The 13295-nt window shown below is 36.7% G+C and overlaps 1 long non-coding RNA gene across 1 annotated transcript; it reads right to left on the bottom strand.

The window, feature by feature from the left end:
- Window positions 1-10745: 10745 nt before the first annotated feature.
- On the bottom strand, window positions 10746-12813 carry LOC130465945 (uncharacterized). Its single transcript, XR_008925968.1, has 3 exons — window positions 12076-12813; window positions 11670-11733; window positions 10746-10792 (listed from the first exon to the last, which is right to left on the bottom strand). It is a non-coding gene; the product is annotated as an uncharacterized lncRNA (long non-coding RNA).
- Between the last annotated feature and the right edge of the window lie 482 nt (window positions 12814-13295).

Raw genomic sequence — 13295 nt, 5'->3', positions numbered from 1 at the left:
TTTAGGTAAGCAAATCCTTTGCTAATAGTCTAGAAACTACTCTTGGTTGATAGGTACGTCTAAGAACTTATTAGGTAAACCTATCCCATTTGCCATGACATAAAAGGACTCCTTATAAATATCTTTGAGTTTCACCAAAACTAACATGTACTCACAATTATTTGTGTACCTTACCTCTTTAGAATCAACAAGTAACACCTCGCTATGGCATAAAACTATTACTTAGATTGATGTAAAGGTTATCCAAGTAAGCGTTATTTTAGAATGTCACCTTTTAACTCAATTTTTAAAGTTTGGAACTTAAGGCTTTTACTATGTTGGTTATATTTTAAGTGAACTAAAATCCTTAATCATGCAACATAATCAAGCCATAATCTCATGCATTATTAAGACATATTTAAAGCAATAAATAACTTAAAGCATGCATAAGATTTAAATGTGATCTAGTATGGCCGGACTTCATCTTGAAGCTTCAACTTCAAACTCCGTCTTTAAAAATGGATTGGAAACTCCGTCTTCAATTTCACCACGGGAGGCGTCATTTTCTTCAAATAGGATATGTTATAATTAAAACTAATTACAACTATTTGATGGTACGCATACCATACTTAAATAAAAACTTTAGTGCATAAGACCAATTTTACATTCAAATTAATGGTACGCTGTACGCATACCATATTTAGTATCCTATTTGGGCGATACTAGTCAGTTTCCATAACCTGCAAAAAAGTACATTTACAATATACCATTCATCCATTCATTTATCAACGAATGGCCTACATAGCAAGTCAGTAGAAAAATCATGCATCACATAAATATTTGCAGCAACTAATCAAAGGTTCCAACAATCTACAAATTATTCAACCTTATTAGTTATAATCGAGTTGTTTTAACCTTAAAGGAATATAGACCTAATCAAGAGTTTAATGACTAAAAGCTCCCACTAAAACTAAGAATTTAATGCTTTATAAATTTTAAACATAAAATTGTATTTTCTAGTCCAACCGGAAACTTACAAATTTAATTAAAATTTAAAGCTTACATAAAATAATTTTAAATCCCTTAATATTATTTCCAGTTGATTAAAATTAATTAAATATAATTTTATCAAGGTTTTAATTTTATTAAAATAATTAGTATAAAATAATTCATAATAAGTAAATTAATCAAAATTAAATTCAGAGAAAAAATTAAATTACGAAATTAAATTTAATTAAAATCGTTTTCAACCGAAAAATTAAACGAACGACCCAACGTGCCAAGGCAAGGCGTAGGCCGAAGCCCACGCCTCGCCCAAGCAAGCCACACCGCAACGCCCTTGGGCCGTGTGCACAAGTGCAGCGCCCATGGCCTGCTTTGTTGCTGGTCGAGTGATGCACCACAGCAAGCAACGCAACTGCCCTTGATGTGCTTGATGTTGTTCGCTGGGCAGGGGGCTTGGCGATGCGGCACGCGAGCTCCCTTGCTCGTTGTGCTGCTGGCCTGCCTCTTGCCTTGCGCTACGACGCATCTTCGCCTTGCTCGATCACCCGCACAAGCACACACCGCACAGGCTTGTGCCCGCACGCGCATGATCGTGCTTGCTCGCTGCCTCGTACCGTATGGGCAACGAGCTCCCTTGCTCGTCGTCGCATGCCCGCACTATGCAACACCCCTTAAGGGTAACACTTAGCTTCCATTGCTTCGTGCGTGCAAGATTTGTGACAGATTTGTAAAAATTAATAACTTTTATATTTAAATTTAACGACAAATTAATAATCATATTAATTTCACTAAATTTAGGCGAAAAATCTTCAAATTAATTTCCGATTACATATATTCTTAGGGATTAAAATCTAGGTCATAAAATTTTAAAGCTTTTCAATTTTAACAAATTTTATGGTGGTTTTTAATCATACGATCATAATTAAATTATCAATTAATTATGAAATTCAAAACAAATTCTAAATTATTTGAAATTCAACGAATTAATTATAATTAGAAATTAGGTTATATAATTAACAAGATTAGACCTTAAAATTGTTAAACATATACAGGAGGGTCAATCATAGATTCAAGATTTACATACAAGATTCGCAAATATTTAATTTAACATCATAAAAATTACAAATTTTGCATTTGAAAAATTAAAAGCTCCAAAAAGTCATAATTGGACTTCGAATTTGGGAATTCTGGATTCGGCATCAAATCTTTGATTTTTGTCAAAATTTTAAAACGTCGTTTACATGAGAAATTCACTATAAAAACATAAGATTTCGACCATTATTGACAAAACTGCCGAAAAATCCTGCGAACATATAATCAAATATTCGCACGAATTTGCAATTAATTACATACACGAAATTAATCACCCTTTTTAATTCATTGCAAGTTTATAAAATTTAATCCATGTTAACCATAATTGATTATGGAATTAATTGGAGGCTCGTGATACCACTGTTAGGTTATGAACAATACAACAATATAATTCATGCGGAAAAACCATAAAGCCATAATCCAAATTAATTGTCACATAGTCAATTAGCATAATTTAGGTGACATACAATGTGATGCGTGCCTTCTCTAGCTGCTCCAGAACCGAACAAGAACAAGTTTATAGAGCCCCAAACTTTGCCCCTCCGTACAAAGTCCACAGCACGTTCGGATACGCCTTAGGTTTAACCAACCAGGATTTTACTTAAGGTTTTATGTATTCGGGTAGGCTTGTATTATGTTCTCCCTTGAACACAATGGGAATAAAGAATATGATTTCAATTCAATTGATGTGTTTTAATTATGAGGCCCTAGCATTATATTTATAGTGTAGGAAATAAGGTATTTGAGTTTTTACTAGGAATAGAATTACCAAACCTACTGGGATTGAAATTCTTATTCAATTAGAATCGCAACTATAATTAAACTCTTAATTATTTGAATTCTAGTAAAACTAGGAATACTTAATCCAAGGTTACTTGGGAATTAAGCAATCGGATATTTCTTGGAGCCCAAGACGAACAACCCAAAGCAACCACAATGGGCCACGTGGGTGTGCGTGCTGCCTCGGCCCATGCCCCGGCAGGCCTTGCACACGACGCTCGCAGGTTGGGCGCAGCCCATGCTCTGCTGCCTTGCTGCAGGCTTGGCGCGGCGCATGAGATGCGGCCTTGCTTGCAGCTTGGTGCGGCCCATGAGGCTGCTGTCTTGCTTGTAGCTTGGCGCGGCCCATGGCTGCGGCCTTGCTTGCAGGGCGCGGCCCTATGGATGTTGCCTTGCTCGTCGAGCGATGGATCAGCTCGCTTGCCGGCTTGTCGCTCGTCGAGCTTCCGTTTCGTTTTTCGATTCCGGAATTCATTTCCGTTTCGAACAAATATTTACGTTTCCGAAAATAATTTCCTTTTTGAACAATATTTCCCCGGTAATATTTCCGTTTCCGACAATATTTCCGATTCCGGCAATTTCTATTTACGATAATATTTTCCGATACGAGCCATGTTTCCGTTTCCGGCAACAACTACGACTTGGATAATATTATATTTCCGTCATGAACCATATTTCCGTTTCCGGCAATATCATTATTTCCGGAGTGTTCTTTATTTTGCCTTTTGACGATTTCAACTCCCACTGGAACCGAGATCCGTCGTTTCCGAATGTTCATAAATGGAATACTTAATGAATAATATATTCACTTAAATACTTGATCCATTCACCTACTATTTGTGTGACCCTACGAGTTCAGTCAAGAGTAAGTTCTGGATTAACATTATTAATTCCACTTGAACTGAAGCAGCCTCTAGCTAAATTCCTGACTCTCCAAATTAAATAATTGCCACCCCTTTTTTCCAAACAGATAACCAATTAAAATACATCGTCTACCTCGCGAATCAAAATTTTCTCCTCTACTCCGTTGATTGTGAGCGTAACACAAACATCTAAAAACACGAATTAACTCATACGAGGGAACTTTACCAAAAAGCATCCCGTACGGACTTTTGTTTTCAAGCAATGGAGTAGGTGTTCTATTAATTAAATAATATGCAACCAACACACACTCCCCCCCAAAATTTCATAGGTAATTGTGTTTGAAAACGCAATGCTCGTGCCACATTTAAAAGGTGGTGTTTTCGTTCTACTCTCCCATTCTGCTGAGGGGTACCAACACATGATGATTTAAACAAAATTTCATTACTTAAAAAAATAACCTTGTAGACAATTAATGTAACGCCCCGACCTCTAATTCAATTATTAAAGCATACTTAGCAGCGGAATTACCCTAATTCGGTCGGGACATTACTGCCGAAACTCCCTCTTGGGAATTTCAAGGCAACCATCAATCATAAGCTATTAAACTCCAAAATTAACATAATAATCCTTTTTAATTCCTTAATCAAAGTACGTAACTTAATTAAGAATCTTCACTTAAACTTGTTACAACTTAACAGTAACTTAGGTGAACATAGTGAAATCCTCGCCACTACTCGTTTCCGTGGTCCCCAGCAGTACCTAAAACGGAAAACAAAACGGTGAGCCGAAGACTCAGTAACAAGTTACCCTAGCATCGTAACATCATTTCAATTCATTTTATTTAATAAACAGGGAGAATAGAATATAGTAAAACATTTAATAAATCAATATTTCAGAAGCATCATTTCAAAAACATCATTTCAGGAACATTAATTTCAGGAACGTCATTTCAGAAACATCATTTCAGGAACATTATTTCAGGAATATTAATTCAGGAACATCATTTCATTAACCTTTTTCCTTTTAACAGTATTATTCTGGTCGTCAGGACTTTACAGGAAAACATGGTAGGACGTCTCCTACGAACAGGGGAAGCCAGTGCTTCATAACAGGGGGAGTCAATGCTCCATAACAGGGGAAGCCAGTGCTTCATTTCAGGGGGAGTCAATGCTCCATAACAGGGGAAGCCAGTGCTTCATTTCAGGGGGAACCTTGGTTCCATATCAGGGGAAGCCAGTGCTTCTTATCAGGGGGAACCTTGGTTCCATATCAGGGGAAGCCAGTGCTTCTTATCAGGGGGAGCCTGGGCTCCATATCAGGGGAACTTGACCAGTTCTTACACTTTTATTTATCATGTTTACATTTCTTTTAATAGAACATTAATCAGGAAAATCTCATTCATTCAGGGTGGTTCAACAAAACCATTAAATTTCGTTATTTCATAAAATCATTCTTTCAGGAATAATAATTCGTTAAATCAATAATTTGCATAAAGCTGCATTACCATAAAATAATTCAATCAAATCATGCTTGTAATCCCGCAAATCATAAAACATCATTATAAAACATCAATCATTCATAACATCATTCATAAATACATTTCGAAGGGATTGCGGGTACTAGCAATAACCGTTACCTTAATTCCATGATTGCTAGGCCTTTTTCCTTGGTTCGTTCGTCCTGAGCTCCGAGTCTGATTTCTTTCAAAGTATCGAATTATCGAATTAGTATTAAAACGATAAATACTTTAAAAACTAATATTTTATAAAAAAAAACTAATATTTTATCAATAATAATTTATAGGTAGTGAATTTTGAAATAATTAATTTAATAAAAAATATAATCCTTCAAAATATTATTAAACGTCATTTAAATCAATATATATATATATATATTCTATAAATCGGTTTATTTAAATTTCATAAATTAACGAAAATATTATTTACATCAAAATTTCAGTCACAAAATAAATCTGAAATCATCATTTAAATTTGTATGATAACAATTGATTAATATGAGTGTTTAAATAAATAAAAAGAGCTTACTTTGGTGTATTTGGGCCAAAACAAAGGGTTGGGCTTAATTTGGATAATGGTTCAAGAGATTAAAAGCAGCAAAAACCAAATGGGATTTTGGTTTCCTGGGAATCTCGAAAAATAACAAGGGAAGCAGGGGAGGGGCACAAGGGAGCACGAAGGGGAGAGAAGAGGGAAGGGAGGAGGCGGCTGAGTGGCTCGGTGCCGCTGAATTGCGCCGGTGAAGGCAACAGCGGCGGTGGGTGGTTCGCGGCGTCGGAGCAGCGAGAGAGAGAAGGAGGAGCGCGATTTTGGGTGAGAAGCAGGGGAGTTTTGTGTTTGATTTTCTGGGTGGTTTTGGGTGGCGGAACAATGGTTCGCCGGAGTATTTGGGGGCGGAAATTTAATAGAGGGGTGGTGCGGTGGCTGGGAAGTGGTGGCGGCGAGGTTGGGTGGTGCGGCAGAGGGAAAAGACGAGGGAGGCAGGGGAGTTTGAGGGGTGTTTTTCGGTCAATTCTGGGCGGGGAAGGGGTGGTTCACAGTCCATATGGATTGGGGACGGTTTGGGGAGACGGCGGAGGTGGTTGCGGAGTGGTGGTGTGGCACTAGGTGGCGTGGAAGAGAGACGAAAAGGGGGTGAGGAAACGCGGCACTGCGGGCCGGTTTTGGTCGAAGGAACAGGGAGGAGTTTGGGGTGGAGATTGATTTGAGGGGTGATAAGGTGGTGGTGGTCAGTGGTGGGTAGTAAATGATGGTGGTGGTGGTGGATGTTGGTTGACGGTGGTGGTTGGAATCAAAGGAAACAAAGGAGTTGATTTTCAGTTTTTGGTTGAGAAAAAATGAAACATATATGGCTGATTATAGTGAAAAGTTGAGTGAAGAAGAAGCTGAAATACTTGGGGATTAAGCAAGTGAATGTAGACTGGATTGTGGTTAGAGAGGAATGAAGGAATTCCTTCATTCTTGTTGTTGTTTGTATGTTCTTGTTTGTACGTGAATAGCAAGGAAGGAGCAAGAAAGATGCCAATTTGTTCCTTAGGGGCATTTTGGTAATTTTACTTAATTAGGAAAAATTTCTGAAAATTTCTTTGCTATATTTAGGAATTGATATAAATAGGAATGTTTTATTAAAATCAGATTTTCAAATAATTTTTGTAAAATATCGATAACAATAAAATACATTTAATTTTCGAATAAAATAAAAACGTTCCGAAATTATCAAAAATTCGAAATAAACAAGATTTAAAAAGGTAGTTTAAGCTCGTAAAAATTAAATTATAAAATCTGAAAAATAAATAAATCGTGTAACGATATTAAAAACTTAATCGCAATAAAACTTCGTTAATTAAAATAAAGTTTGAAATTAAGATTTAAAACGGTTTTAAGCTAAATAAAAATAATTTAGCATAATTAATCAAGCTTTAAAAATTCGGGGTATTACATTCTTACCCCCTTAGAAAAAGTTTCGTCCTCGAAACTTGAAAATTAGATTTATAAAATGTTTGTTGAAAGTTGAAAACGCTCGAATAAAAGTATGATGTTTTATTTTAAAACCAAGATCTCACCATTTAAATCCCGACAATGTCTAGCCTTCATTCCGCCATCATCTTTTTAGGATTCCGCTTCAACTCGGGACCTAGAATCGAAGAGTAAAGAGTACAAAAGGGGCAAAATTATATATTAATCCTTAATCGTCATTAAGGCCAATTACATTCCGCCATCATCTTTAGTATCTCCACTTTACTTCATAAAATAGGATCGAGGAGCAAAGAACATAAAAGGGGCAAACTTGTTAGCATAGACTACGCTCCCATGCATTTTACTTTGTGATATCTTGTTTGAAAATATTTTCTACCGAAAATAGTAACTTTTTAATGCAAAATTATAATTCTGAAAATATACGTATATGTAATGAAGATAATATTTATCTACCAATTTCAATAATCAAATAATTAGTAAAAGTCATTTATTATATCAATCTCGTACTCTGAGCTCAGGAGAACTTCCATCGGAGGCGGCTTCCATGAATAATAATTAGATCACCAGTACAATCATGTCAGCATAAACATAATCCATATCATAAGGGCTTAATTCATAAACTGAAAATTTTCATATTCAACATAAGCATAACATTCATAATCATTTGATCTAACACACGAGCATGGTTGACCATAGAAAACATAGTCATTCATACATCATATCGTTTATGGGCGAACAATTAGAGACATTTCACTTTCATTTGCCATTGGGCTTCTTTGTTGCAGGAAACTTATCGTTGACTTTCGTTATTCGATTCGATTCGTTTCGATTTCGATTTCCAATCTTTTCTTCTACGTCAAACGACTTTGTTGCCTACGTTCGTTGCAGGGATTCGAGTCCATTCACGTGACAGGAAATACATCGTAAATATACGACTTCGCTTTATCCTTTAGTATTTTAAGTCTACAAACCTCGAATTTGGCGGATAATGCTAAGCCATCAAGCATGCCTTTATCATAAACAATCTAGCTTCCAGAAACTTAGTTTAGACTACCTGGTTTTACAGACATGTCATTTTGTCGATTTCTATTCTCAATTCCATCGTATTCCTCAATCATTCATAATTCTTTTTGAATTTCATAACATTCATTAATATCATCAACCTCATAGGCAGACTAATTCTCGATAACTTACATTGGTAAGATCCCCAAAACTTTATGCAAACTTAGTTTCATCTTTTCGATCACCATAAATCATGTTTTCCACTTAACATTTTGCAAAACCTTAATTCTCTCGCTTAGCTTTCTTTATGGAGATAATCAAGCATTCCTTCAAAAACAATCCCTATAAATGATGTGGAAAGGTATACTGAAAACACCATCAACCTTACTGACTGACTAATTCCTGATTACTTCCTTTGGTAAGATCCTCAGAACTCCACGTGTAACCTCAATTTCATATTTTCACCATAAATCATGTTTGGTCTCGATCACATAATATTTTTGCATAACTTTTTAATATTCTAGCTTGGCTTCCTTAACATATATGAAAATACACTTAGGTACTTACAACCACAAACAATCATTATGAAGGGTGCGGGGAAATAACCCATAAGTCATAACTTAAATGCTTTGAACCTTTAATAACCTTGAGTTAAGTGATGATTTTCCATTTATGAAATATAAACTCATACTCCTGTTTACTCTATCATTCAACCTTAAATAATTCATAAACATAAAAGTTCCTTAAAACAATTCATATCCACAAAATCATGCTTTTATTAATTCTTTCATAAACTTCCTTGAGGACATTAATGATCCTTAAACATTTCATAACATGTCCTTGACAAAATATCTATGACATGATTCAAATCTAAAACAAGAAACTTAGGTTCAAACGTACATAAGAACTAAATTGAAATGGTATCAGCGTTGGCGTCATCTTCTTCTTCCTTGTCAGCTCTCATCATGTAAGCTTTTCCAGATATTGGTGGTCGTGGTGGATCATGATTAACCCTAGCATTATTGTTGTTTCGTTCATGATTGGTCGAGGTTGCTCTTCCAGTATCCGTGGGAGGTGGTTTAGGGCAGTCCCTGACAAAATGATCTTTTCCTCCACATCGATAACACGTCTTCGTTCCTGCACGACATTCACTCTCAGTATGGTTTCTCTTTCCACACTTAGCACACCATACACTACGAGTTGCTCTATCATTATGACCTTGGTCTCTTCTATAATTATGGTTTCCTTGGTTTGGCCTTTTAGCTCCTCCATGGTTTTGATTATCATTCTTCCTCTTATCACCAACATTTTGCGCTTCTCGAAGTAGTACAACCCGTTCAACATTAATTGCAATATCAACCATATCTTGATAGGAAGTAAACCTTTGAGTTGCCAACCTATCTTGGTATTTCAAATGAAGACCTCGCTCAAAACGGTTCATCCTGGATTGCTCTGTCGATACCAGCTCTGGTGCAAATCTTGACAATTCCATGAACTTGTTTGCATATTCCATAACACTCATTGTTCCTTGTTGCAAGTGCAAAAACTCGTCTTCCTTTTGTTTCCTCAGGGATGGTGGATAAAACTTGTCTCTTAATAACTTTTGCAGTTCGGTCCAACTAAATCTAGGCTCATTCTTCCTTTCCTTATTAACTTTCCACCATAAACTTGCTTGACCCGTTAAGTAAAACACAGCGAAATCGACTCTCCATTCCTTAGGACATTGCAAGGTTTCAAACAACTGATCTATGCGATTAATCCAATCCTCAAATTCTACAGGGTCGGGCTTGCCATCATAAGATGGTGGGTTCAGGGATGAAAACTTCTTGAACATTGACGCATTTTCGTTCGCATTCGTCGATTTCTGTTTCTGAGTATCTTTGATTAATTCAGCTAACATCGTGCTAACGGTTTCTAATCGTTCCATCCTTTCTTTGTGATCTTCGATAGGTTGATCGTCATAGGGATCATCATGGGCAACATCCTCGTAGATAGCGTCATCGTTGACATGGACGTTGTGCTCGTTGTGAGCTCCATCGTTAATATCGTTAGTCACCTCGATAGTCGACATTCTGCATAACGTGCTCAATCAGGAAAACATACATAATAGGAAAATAATCCCTTTTCAGCTCGTTCCTACACTCACACTCATTTCATTTTAACTTAACATGATTTTAACATATTCTTTTATTCTTTAAAACTCTTTGCTTAAAGCCTATTGAATTCTACTATGCGCAAAACCCGTAAGGTTTAACACTTATGGTCCAGAACCTTGGCTCTGATACCAAACTGTAACGCCCCGACCTCTAATTCAATTATTAAAGCATACTTAGCAGCGGAATTACCCTAATTCGGTCGGGACATTACTGCCGAAACTCCCTCTTGGGAATTTCAAGGCAACCATCAATCATAAGCTATTAAACTCCAAAATTAACATAATAATCCTTTTTAATTCCTTAATCAAAGTACGTAACTTAATTAAGAATCTTCACTTAAACTTGTTACAACTTAACAGTAACTTAGGTGAACATAGTGAAATCCTCGCCACTACTCGTTTCCGTGGTCCCCAGCAGTACCTAAAACGGAAAACAAAACGGTGAGCCGAAGACTCAGTAACAAGTTACCCTAGCATCGTGACATCATTTCAATTCATTTTATTTAATAAACAGGGAGAATAGAATATAGTAAAACATTTAATAAATCAATATTTCAGAAGCATCATTTCAAAAACATCATTTCAGGAACATTAATTTCAGGAACGTCATTTCAGAAACATCATTTCAGGAACATTATTTCAGGAATATTAATTCAGGAACATCATTTCATTAACCTTTTTCCTTTTAACAGTATTATTCTGGTCGTCAGGACTTTACAGGAAAACATGGTAGGACGTCTCCTACGAACAGGGGAAGCCAGTGCTTCATAACATGGGGAGTCAATGCTCCATAACAGGGGAAGCCAGTGCTTCATTTCAGGGGGAGTCAATGCTCCATAACAGGGGAAGCCAGTGCTTCATTTCAGGGGGAACCTTGGTTCCATATCAGGGGAAGCCAGTGCTTCTTATCAGGGGGAACCTTGGTTCCATATCAGGGGAAGCCAGTGCTTCTTATCAGGGGGAGCCTGGGCTCCATATCAGGGGAACTTGACCAGTTCTTACACTTTTATTTATCATGTTTACATTTCTTTTAATAGAACATTAATCAGGAAAATCTCATTCATTCAGGGTGGTTCAACAAAACCATTAAATTTCGTTATTTCATAAAATCATTCTTTCAGGAATAATAATTCGTTAAATCAATAATTTGCATAAAGCTGCATTACCATAAAATAATTCAATCAAATCATGCTTGTAATCCCGCAAATCATAAAACATCATTATAAAACATCAATCATTCATAACATCATTCATAAATACATTTCGAAGGGATTGCGGGTACTAGCAATAACCGTTACCTTAATTCCATGATTGCTAGGCCTTTTTCCTTGGTTCGTTCGTCCTGAGCTCCGAGTCTGATTTCTTTCAAAGTATCGAATTATCGAATTAGTATTAAAACGATAAATACTTTAAAAACTAATATTTTATAAAAAAAACTAATATTTTATCAATAATAATTTATAGGTAGTGAATTTTGAAATAATTAATTTAATAAAAAATATAATCCTTCAAAATATTATTAAACGTCATTTTAATCAATATATATATATATATTCTATAAATCGGTTTATTTAAATTTCATAAATTAACGAAAATATTATTTACATCAAAATTTCAGTCACAAAATAAATCTGAAATCATCATTTAAATTTGTATGATAACAATTGATTAATATGAGTGTTTAAATAAATAAAAAGAGCTTACTTTGGGGTATTTGGGCCAAAACAAAGGGTTGGGCTTAATTTGGATAATGGTTCAAGAGATTAAAAGCAGCAAAAACCAAATGGGATTTTGGTTTCCTGGGAATCTCGAAAAATAACAAGGGAAGCAGGGGAGGGGCACAAGGGAGCACGAAGGGGAGAGAAGAGGGAAGGGAGGAGGCGGCTGAGTGGCTCGGTGCCGCTGAATTGCGCCGGTGAAGGCAACAGCGGCGGTGGGTGGTTCGCGGCGTCGGAGCAGCGAGAGAGAGAAGGAGGAGCGCGATTTTGGGTGAGAAGCAGGGGAGTTTTGTGTTTGATTTTCTGGGTGGTTTTGGGTGGCGGAACAATGGTTCGCCGGAGTATTTGGGGGCGGAAATTTAATAGAGGGGTGGTGCGGTGGCTGGGAAGTGGTGGCGGCGAGGTTGGGTGGTGCGGCAGAGGGAAAAGACGAGGGAGGCAGGGGAGTTTGAGGGGTGTTTTTCGGTCAATTCTGGGCGGGGAAGGGGTGGTTCACAGTCCATATGGATTGGGGACGGTTTGGGGAGACGGCGGAGGTGGTTGCGGAGTGGTGGTGTGGCACTAGGTGGCGTGGAAGAGAGACGAAAAGGGGGTGAGGAAACGCGGCACTGCGGGCCGGTTTTGGTCGAAGGAACAGGGAGGAGTTTGGGGTGGAGATTGATTTGAGGGGTGATAAGGTGGTGGTGGTCAGTGGTGGGTAGTAAATGATGGTGGTGGTGGTGGATGTTGGTTGACGGTGGTGGTTGGAATCAAAGGAAACAAAGGAGTTGATTTTCAGTTTTTGGTTGAGAAAAAATGAAACATATATGGCTGATTATAGTGAAAAGTTGAGTGAAGAAGAAGCTGAAATACTTGGGGATTAAGCAAGTGAATGTAGACTGGATTGTGGTTAGAGAGGAATGAAGGAATTCCTTCATTCTTGTTGTTGTTTGTATGTTCTTGTTTGTACGTGAATAGCAAGGAAGGAGCAAGAAAGATGCCAATTTGTTCCTTAGGGGCATTTTGGTAATTTTACTTAATTAGGAAAAATTTCTGAAAATTTCTTTGCTATATTTAGGAATTGATATAAATAGGAATGTTTTATTAAAATCAGATTTTCAAATAATTTTTGTAAAATATCGATAACAATAAAATACATTTAATTTTCGAATAAAATAAAAACGTTCCGAAATTATCAAAAATTCGAAATAAACAAGATTTAAAAAG

Source organism: Spinacia oleracea, chromosome 1 (assembly GCF_020520425.1).
Source record: "Spinacia oleracea cultivar Varoflay chromosome 1, BTI_SOV_V1, whole genome shotgun sequence".
NCBI classification, from domain to species: Eukaryota; Viridiplantae; Streptophyta; class Magnoliopsida; order Caryophyllales; family Amaranthaceae; genus Spinacia; species Spinacia oleracea.
The sequence above is the reverse complement of the archived record's forward strand: the minus strand, read 5'-3'. Positions and strand labels throughout refer to the sequence as shown.